Source organism: Bombina bombina, chromosome 8 (assembly GCF_027579735.1).
Source record: "Bombina bombina isolate aBomBom1 chromosome 8, aBomBom1.pri, whole genome shotgun sequence".
Taxonomy (NCBI): domain Eukaryota; kingdom Metazoa; phylum Chordata; class Amphibia; order Anura; family Bombinatoridae; genus Bombina; species Bombina bombina.
In genome coordinates this window covers 267,620,375-267,630,419 of record NC_069506.1, presented here as the reverse complement: position 1 = coordinate 267,630,419, position 10,045 = coordinate 267,620,375, and the positions used below count along the sequence as shown (strand labels likewise).

General features: G+C 40.1%; 1 protein-coding gene across 2 annotated transcripts in view; it reads left to right on the top strand.

The window, feature by feature from the left end:
* The first annotated feature begins 8,058 nt into the window (after positions 1-8,058).
* The window catches only part of UBE4A (ubiquitination factor E4A), a 90,994-nt gene continuing 89,007 nt past the window's right edge, over positions 8,059-10,045 (top strand). Inside the window, exon 1 of one of the 2 annotated variants that reach the window (XM_053691291.1) lies at positions 8,059-8,071. The gene's annotated coding sequence lies outside the window, so the exon portion shown is untranslated. The other variant, XM_053691290.1, reaches the window with a different exon arrangement.

Sequence of the window (10,045 nt, the reverse complement as noted above, 5' to 3'; positions counted from 1 at the left end):
CCGGATCCATCTTCATCCCGCTGACGCGGAACATCCATCTTCACCGACGACTTCCCGACGAATGACGGTTCCTTTAAGGGACGTCATCCAAGATGGCGTCCCTCGAATACCGATTGGCTGATAGGATCCTATCAGCCAATCGGAATTAAGGTAGGAACATTCTGATTGGCTGATGGAATCAGCCAATCAGATTCAAGTGCAATCCGATTGGCTGATTGGATCAGCCAATCAGATTGAGCTTGCATTCTATTGGCTGATCAGAACAGCCAATAGAATGCGAGCTCATTCTGATTGGCTGATCGGATCAGCCAATCGGATTGAACTTGAATCTGATTGGCTGATTCCATCAGCCAATCAGAATTTTCCTACCTTAATTCCTATCAGCCAATCGGAATTCGAGGGACGCCATCTTGGATGACGTCCCTTAAAGGAACTGTCATTCGTCGGGAAGTGGTCGGTGAAGATGGATGTTCCGCGTCAGCGGGATGAAGATGGATCCGGAAGAAAGAAGATTGAAGATGCCGCTTGATAGAAGACTTCAGCCGGATCATGGACCTCTTCAGCCCCCGCTTGGGCTTGGATGAAGACGTTGGAGCCTGGACCGATCGGTGATACCCGGTGTGGTGAAGATAAGGTAGGATGATCTTCAGGGGCTTAGTGTTAGGTTTATTTAAGGGGGGTTTGGGTTAGATTAGGGGTATGTGGGTGGTGGGTTGTAATGTTGGGGGGAATTGTATGTTATTTTTTACAGGCAAAAGAGCTGTTTTCTTTGGGGCATGCCCCGCAAAAGGCCCTTTTAAGGGCTGGTAAGGTAAAAGAGCTTTTCTATTTTAATTTTAGAATCCAACCCCAAGCGGGGGCTGAAGAGGTCCATGATCCGGCTGAAGTCTTGGCCCAAGCGGGGGCTGAAGAGGTCCATGATCCGGCTGAAGTCTTCATCCAAGCGGGAGCTAAAGAGGTCCATGATCCGGCTGAAGTCTTCATCCAAGCGGGAGCTGAAGAGGTCCACGATCCGGCTGAAGTCTTCTATCAAGCGGCATCTTCAATCTTCTTTCTTCCGGATCCATCTTCATCCCGCCGACGCGGAACATCCATCTTCACCGACGACTTCCCGACGAATGACGGTTCCTTTAAGGGACGTCATCCAAGATGGCGTCCCTCGAATTCCGATTGGCTGATAGGATCCTATCAGCCAATCGGAATTAAGGTAGGAAAATTCTGATTGGCTGATGGAATCAGCCAATCAGATTCAAGTGCAATCCGATTGGCTGATTGGATCAGCCAATCAGATTGAGCTTGCATTCTATTGGCTGATCAGAACAGCCAATAGAATGCGAGCTCATTCTGATTGGCTGATCGGATCAGCCAATCGGATTGAACTTGAATCTGATTGGCTGATTCCATCAGCCAATCAGAATTTTCCTACCTTAATTCCTATCAGCCAATCGGAATTCGAGGGACGCCATCTTGGATGACGTCCCTTAAAGGAACTGTCATTCGTCGGGAAGTTGTCGGTGAAGATGGATGTTCCGCGTCAGCGGGATGAAGATGGATCCGGAAGAAAGAAGATTGAAGATGCCGCTTGATAGAAGACTTCAGCCGGATCATGGACCTCTTCAGCCCCCGCTTGGGCTTGGATGAAGACGTTGGAGCCTGGACCGATCGGTGATACCCGGTGTGGTGAAGATAAGGTAGGATGATCTTCAGGGGCTTAGTGTTAGGTTTATTTAAGGGGGGTTTGGGTTAGATTAGGGGTATGTGGGTGGTGGGTTGTAATGTTGGGGGGAATTGTATGTTATTTTTTACAGGCAAAAGAGCTGTTTTCTTTGGGGCATGCCCCGCAAAAGGCCCTTTTAAGGGCTGGTAAGGTAAAAGAGCTTTTCTATTTTAATTTTAGAATAGGGTAGGGCATTTTTTTATTTTGGGGGGCTTTGTTATTTTATTAGGGGGCTTAGAGTAGGTGTAATTAGCTTAAAATTGTTGTAATATTTTTCTGTTTGTAAATATTTTTTTTATTTTTTGTAACTTAGCTTTTTTTATTTTTTGTACTTTAGTTTATTTAATTGTATTTATTTGTAGGTATTTTATTTAATTTATTTATTGATAGTGTAGTGTTAGGTTTAATTGTAACTTAGGTTAGGATTTATTTTACAGGTAATTTAGTAATTATTTTAACTAGGTAGCTATTAAATAGTTCTTAACTATTTAATAGCTATTGTACCTGGTTAAAATAAATACAAAGTTACCTGTAAAATAAATATAAATCCTAAAATAGCTACAATATAATTATAATTTATATTGTAGCTATATTAGGGTTTATTTTACAGGTAAGTATATAGCTTTAATTAGGATTAATTTATTTAATAAGAGTTAATTTATTTCGTAAGATAAAAATTATATTTAATTTAGGGGGGTGTTAGGGTTAGATTTAGCTTTAGGGGTTAATAAATTTAATAGAGTAGCGGTGAGGTCTGGTCGGCAGATTAGGGGTTAATACTTGAAGTTAGGTGTCAGCGATGTTAGGGAGGGCAGATTAGGGGTTAATACTATTTATTATCAGGTTAGTGAGGCAGATTAAGGGTTAATAACTTTATTATAGTATCGGTAAGGTCCGGTCGGCAGATTAGGGGTTAATTATTGTAGGTAAGGTAGCAGCGACATTGGGGGCGGCAGATTAGGGGTTAATAAATATTATGTAGGGGTCGGCGGTGTTAGGGGCAGCAGATTAGGGGTACATAGGGATAACGTAGGTTGCGGCGGTGTGCGGCCGGCAGATTAGGGGTTAAAAAAATTTAATAGAGTGGCGGCGATGTAGGGGGACCTTGGTATAGGGGTACATAGGTAGTTTATGGGTGTTAGTGTACTTTAGAGCACAGTAGTTAAGAGCTTTATGAACCGGCGTTAGCCCAGAAAGCTCTTAACTACTGACTTTTCTCTGCGGCTGGAGTTTTGTCGTTAGATTTCTAACGCTCACTTCCGCCAAGACTCTAAATACCGGCGTTAGAAAGATCCCATTGAAAAGATAGGATACGCAAATGGCGTAGGGGGATCTGCGGTATGGAAAAGTCGCGGCTGCAAAGTGAGCGTTAGACCTTTACCTACACGACTCTAAATACCAGCGGTAGCCCAAAACCAGCGTTAGGAGCCTCTAATGCTGGTTTTGACGGCTAACGCCAAACTCTAAATCTAGGTGATAGTATGTTATAAGTGTGGATTTAGAGAAGCAGATTCAGAACACTGTTTTTGGTCATGTCCAAAAATTAGACAATTCTGGTTAAAAATCCAATTTAGGTTAAATTGTATGTTAGACTATAACCTCCAACTTAATAGTAGGATGATTCTCTTTTTATTCCAGACTATGGACGGACGGGATAATCCAAAACTAATTAACACAGCGATTCTTCAGGGTCGGATGTTAATATTGGCTAAATGGAAAGCGACCCAAGCACCTACCATGGCACAATTCACAACTGGGTTGATAAATCAAATGATAGTGGAACAGTACAACATATTCCCAGATTCTGAGAAAGACCTAAGAAGGTTTTTCCTTAAATGGCTAAAAGTAATACTGGCACAGACAACAAATATGCAGCTGCAAATTATCAGGCCCCTAGTAAAATCTAATCTAGTTAAATACTGGATTATTAATAATGAACTACCATCTTTCTGGAATAGTATAATATAAAGGGGGACGACTACAGATGTGTACCCCACCCCCCCGGCACACCAGTAGGGAATGGATTATGTTTTCCCCCTGGAATATAGTGAAGGACGGTTTAATGATGAGCAAGCCCCAGAATGGCCTTGCACCAGATTAGATTTAACCAGCAGGTATATAGGCCTATATGTAATTCAAGGAAGATGATTGCTGTTATGATCTAGGGGGAAGCTATGCTAAAAGCTTTGTAATATGTTCTCCCAATTTATATTTATGTATGTTTTTCCTTTTCTTTTGTTGCTATGTATGTATTATGTAATGGATATATGATAGAGGAGGTGAGCTGAAGTGTGATACTCTGTATTGAACAAGGATGCACTGATATGTCAAGCTCACTACTTGTGATTGTAAATGAGTATAAAACAATAAAAATGATGTTAAAAAAAAAAAAGTTCCTCTCCTTAGAGTTTGTTTTCCTCTTTTTTTTTTTATAAAAAGGCCAAGAGACCCTACCCCCGATATCCCAGGGTTGTCTGTCAAGCTATTCCTTTTCCCAGGCTATTAATCATTGAACCTGTTAAAACGGCAGTGTTTTTACTATGGCTCTTCACTTCCTTCACCCATGCCATTACCCACGTATCTGCTCCTTTGATACTTTGGGGATTTATTTTTACAAAAAAGTCCTGTAGACCTTTAACACAGCAATCCTTCCTTTGGCCCCCTTGCACCACACACTGATACTTTAATCAGGAAAAAGGGAAGACAATACCTTATTTCAGGGCTCAACAAACCCAGGAGCCTGGGAGCCACTGGCTCCTAGAATTTTACCCCTGGCTCCTAAGTTTTTAGGTTATTTTCCATATATCTATATACAAATCCAACTGGCTGGCTCCTAAAAATATGCCTGGCTCCTAAATATCCTTACTGGCTACTAATTTTTTAACAGATTTGTCAAGCACTGCCTTATTTCCGTCATTACTTGTATGCTTCCAATGTAGTGTCACTTTAAATGTGATTCTTAATCCTCTTTACAGAAGGGGATGGGTCTCACCTGCTGTACCTGATGAGCTTTACAGAAACCCAATGCCGGGATTTTTGGGGCCGACTCCTTAGCTTGTCAGAGCCTATGCCCTCCTTCTATTGTCGCGGTAATAAGCTGAAGCATCCAGCCCGTCTTCCTAGCGTCACCTGCCGACCTACATATTCCACGTAGCTTTGATGATACTGCAGCCCTGCAAAGATTACTTCACGCTGAGCACTGCCTGTTGCATCGTCACCTGTTCTCTTCACATCCCTTCTCTGCAGTCGCACACCTCCTTACGTGACGCTACAACGTCACCACTTTGCACCACCTTCCGTCTATCCCAGTCGTACATTAATTAATGAGAATCTATAAACTATATAACTCCAAACATATATTCTATAATAACATTTATATTTAGGTTATATTATAAGGTTTATTGCAATTCGCATAACAAGCTCGCTCGGACCGAGGGATGACCAAATGGCATTTTTCCTCTTAACAGACTATGATTAATATATTCGAGTAGGTTATTGTATGAGTAGCGGAACCTAAATGTTCATGAGTTCTTCATCTGAGTTCTGCGTTTTAATTTTGTAGTGATATTGGCTGGACCTGGGCTGTATCTCCATTGAGCCCAGGCACTGTTGCGGATTTGTCCTGTATTGAAAGTTCAGTGTAGAAATCTTGAACCTCCATTCCTGGTCTATAGATGGCCGTCTTGTTGGTTGCTATTATAGCGACCGGAAAACCCCATCTGTATTGAACTTAATTTGCTTGCAGGGTTGAAGTGTTATGTGTTAGCTCTCTTCTTTTCATTAGTGTAGTGGGTAAAAGATCAGTGAAATATTGTATTTCTTCTCCTGCGTGGTAAATGGGATGCTTGTTTCTGGCACACTGGAGCAATTCTTCTCTGTCTTTATAGTTTAGGAGCTTCACAATGATGTCCCTAGGTGGAGCTTTCGGTGGGGGCTTGAGTCTGAGTGCCCTGTGGGCTATTTCTATGAGGACATCTGGCGATGATGGATTGCCTTTTATTACCGTAAATAGGGCTTGAAGATATCCTTCTATCGCTGGAGGATGGACAGTTTCTGTAACTCCTTGAATTCTTATATTGTTTCTCCGTCCTCTGTTGTCTAAATCTTCAATCCTGTTATTAAGGAGCTGTATTTTCTCTGCTTGACTCTTTAGTTCCGCGTTAGTGGTTAGTGTTCTGCAGGACTGTCATGTTGGATTCTTGGGTGCTTTCTACTTTAGACATTCTGGTATCAAGTGCGCTTAGGTCCTTGCGTAGATCTCCAAAAAGACTGCGCATTTCCTGTAAAACATTATTTATGTCCTCTTTGGATGACAAAGACTGTAAATCATTTTTGGTTACATATTGTGGTGTTGGAGGTTCCATATTGTGAACCTGTGCAGTTGTATTATGAGATCTATTTGCCATTTCCTTGCTGTAAACTTCTGAATATGTTCAATCGGCTTCAGATATTGATTTAGCAGTTTGGATGAAGAGTTCTTATCTATCTTGGCCTGTCTTTTATTAGGCATCACCTGGTTCTAGCTTATATTCAGTTAAATATCCTTATATCTTTTCCTAGCAGTTGGGCTGTAGTAACACTGATGAGTGTATAATACCTATGCAGGTTGTCCAGTTATTTTCCTGGGTGCCTAAATGGATTAGGCTGATAGATGTGTGCTTCTTTACTCTTCTCATGAGTTTATGTATATGTTACTGGTATACAGGCCTGTCATTTTAAGGCTGGTATGCTTTATATTATAGTCAATAAGGCCCTTTTTTTCTTTTCTATTATTTTTCCTTTTGTCCTCTTTTTTTTTCAATTTTATGGCAGTTTTGAACCTGTATCAACTGCTGTGTTGCGCTGTGTCTGCAGCATGTATCTGTGCTGATGTCTGCCTTGCAACAGCACATACAATTACAGATGGTTGCCGTTTGAAATATCCCTGCTGGAGGTGATGGCAATCAGTATATTTGGTGCTTTTGTAGACTTAATGCCCTCCCGATCTGTGTCAAGGAGCAGTATGTTACCCCTTTATTCCGGCTCTGCGCCGAGCTTTGGTGTGTTCCGCTCTAATCTGGTGGAGGTCTTTTGGTGTTTTGTTGCAGTTAGCTTCGTTCAGGAGTCACGCTGAGGTGTTCTGTGCCTTTGCTTCCTTGCAGGGTGTGAGTGCTGGCAATCTATTCTGCTGCGGCAACCTCGTGGTCTCACGCTCTCCAACTCGTCCTCAGCTAAAGTGAGGTTGCGCTCCAGGATCTGCAGGCCGCAAGTGATGTCCGGTACTCTCCTGCAAGTTTTTGAGATGGTCCGCAGTTCTTATTGATCGGGTAGGATTCCCAATATTTGTGGCCCTTAGGTTGGGGAAGGGAAAGGAGTTTTTATGCCATTTGTGCTTATTTTCCGGACATGGGGATTATGAGCCTTCCTAAAATGAGGCCATCTTCCAGTGCGGACGAACTCCGCCCCTGCTGTAGCACTTTTAAATGTAATCCCATTATAGTCTATGGGCATTCCATTTTGTCATTCACCCTTGTCATTCCATAGAAAGCAGCTTTAATCTGAAGTAGTCTCTCTTTCAGAATATGCTAATGTACCTGGGGAACATATCTGGTAAATATCTATTTGATATGTGTCATATTTTCGTTGCTATAGCACTTTTAAATGTAATCTAATTATAGTCTATTCTATGGGCATTCCATTTTGCCATTCACCCTTGTCATTCCATAGAAAACAGCTATAATCTGACGTAATCTCACTTTCAGAATATGCTACTGTACCTGGAGAACATATCTGGTAAATATCTAGCTGATATGTCTCAGTTTTGTTGTTTCAACACTTTTTAATTTTACATCCCATTTTGTCATTTACCCTTTTAGTACATCCCTTTCTGTAGTGCAGTGTAATAGTGATTCTTAGCACCACCACTTTTTCAAGAACTATGTAAAGCATCCCCTATGACCATCAGCAGTTGTCAGGCGGTCAGTGTGTGTGAGACCAATACGATTAATGTGGCAGCCCACAAAACACTGGACACCACGAACAATGTTTAGACACTTGGCAAGCGGCCTGTGGTTGTTTTAGCTAAGGTCACTCCAGTGGTCAAAAACAACACAAACACCACAGTTGGACAGGACGTAACACGTGTTTCAATCGCCTACAAATCGCTATATGTACAGCACAAACCTCAGTTGATGTACTAATTGCGTATACAGAATAAATGATTAATGAATAAACAACACGACCGCTCGCTCACGAAGCACTTATCACATGACACTAACACACGCCCACTTCCTGAGACAGCCTGTGTGCAGAACTGAGCAATAGCGGAACTTCTAAAGATACCGGAAATGGTGAGTCAGAGAATGCAGAGGAAGTGTATGTGACAGTGTGCATAAATAGTGTGACAGTCTGTGCGAGGTAGTGTGTATGTACAATCTGTGATGTGTATTACTTGTTTGTAGACATTGTTATATTATGTGTGTAGAGTGTATGAACACGTCTCTAGAACATCATACGGTTTTATGATGGTCCTGTTTATATGTATGTCTAATGTTTGGTGTCTGACAGTTTGCCTGTTCATATTTACACATTCTAGATACAAATTTCACATCAGACAATCTAACATGTAATGGGTTTTTTATGCATAAAGCCTCTGAAATGATTATTCGGACTCTTGATGGGTTATTTTTTTTCCATCCGTTCCTCTGTGGTTGGTAAAACCATATTATATTATTTTACATTTTTTGGGGGGTCATACATTTTAATTTCAAAATTTCTATGGTGGTTCAGTTCAGAACTGTGAGCAATTCTGTTGGGCTTAAAAGCTGTATCCTTCCCAAAAACTCGCTGCCTGGGGATAACCTGTTAGAAGAACATGGCTTTTAAACCTTACAGTTCACCAATCTTTTTAATTTAGGACAGAACTACTTCAATGGTGTTCATCCTGAGCTGTAATTCAAACAGACCATTTAAAAAAAAAAATACATATTTTATCTTCAAGCCTTTTGTGTTTTTATGTACATACACAAACATGGTTCCTGAGCATCTAAATGATTTTGAACACATAGTAAATCTTCAAGTCCCTCTTGTATGATCCAACTTCTTAAATGTATGTTTTGTGTTTGCCAATCATGCTGTGTGTTTGTATATATTTATTGCTATACTATATCACAGTGCCTATATCATCATATAATGACATCACTCCCAGAATTCCAGTATGGTAGCACTCTGACATTTAACTTGTCACAGCATAGTCTATATGATTGTATTTGCATAATGCAGTGCCACATACTAAGTATAGTAACTGTCTTTGAGTTGGTACCCATTCTCCATGTATGTCATGTCTACTAATTCCTCAAACAAGTAAAAATGACTTTAATACTTGGCTTGTGGCATTCTGTTATGCTGTTATTTCATTACTGCATCTTATACTTGGCATAGCCTGCAGATAGATCCTTTTAGAAGTAGCCTTCTTCATCTTCCCTTATGCTGATTACACACTATCTGCCTGACATACAAATTAGAATGCTGTTGCAGGAGGAAAATAGCTAGTAGCATCATTTTAACCAAGTAACTTCGGATCATCTAATGCTGACGTGGTTATCTCTGAGCGTGTGTGTGAAATATATATATATATATATATATATATATATATATATATGTGTGTGTGTATATATATGTGTGTGTGTATATATATATATATATATATATATGTGTGTGTGCGTGTATATATATATATATACATACATACATATACACACACACACACACACGTGTATATAATGTAGAAGGAAAGTTGCTCATATGCAGTCCTATTTCTGGATGCAGACTTTTGATGTATAAATACAAATAAATAGTGTGTATATTCTGAGTGTAAGGGCAAGTGGATGGGTGATTTGTATAGACTGTGATCCTTGTTACACAGATAGCTGTAGAAAACTCTCTGGGTTTGAGTCTGAAATATTTTTTATTGTGGGTTACTGAGCGTCAACGTCTGGATCTAGAAAAATAAATTGTTGATGTAAAAATGCATTTTTTTTTCTCATTTTTATCTTTGTTTTTATTGAACCATTAAAATGTTTCCATTGCATGCCTCAGAGAAACATAAGCTTTCCTTGTCCTTTCTTTCTTGGTCATTATTTTTTCTGTGTTAACATGTAACTGCTCTTGCATTGAGAATTACTTACACTGCATGATATGCTGACCATGTGCTTTGCATATTATCATCAAAGTGACATAACCCCAATTTTTTCTTTTGTGAATCAGATTAAAAATTTAATTTTAAACAACTTTTCAATTTTCTGATCTTATCTAATTGCTTTGTTCTCTTGATATCCTTTGTTGAAAATC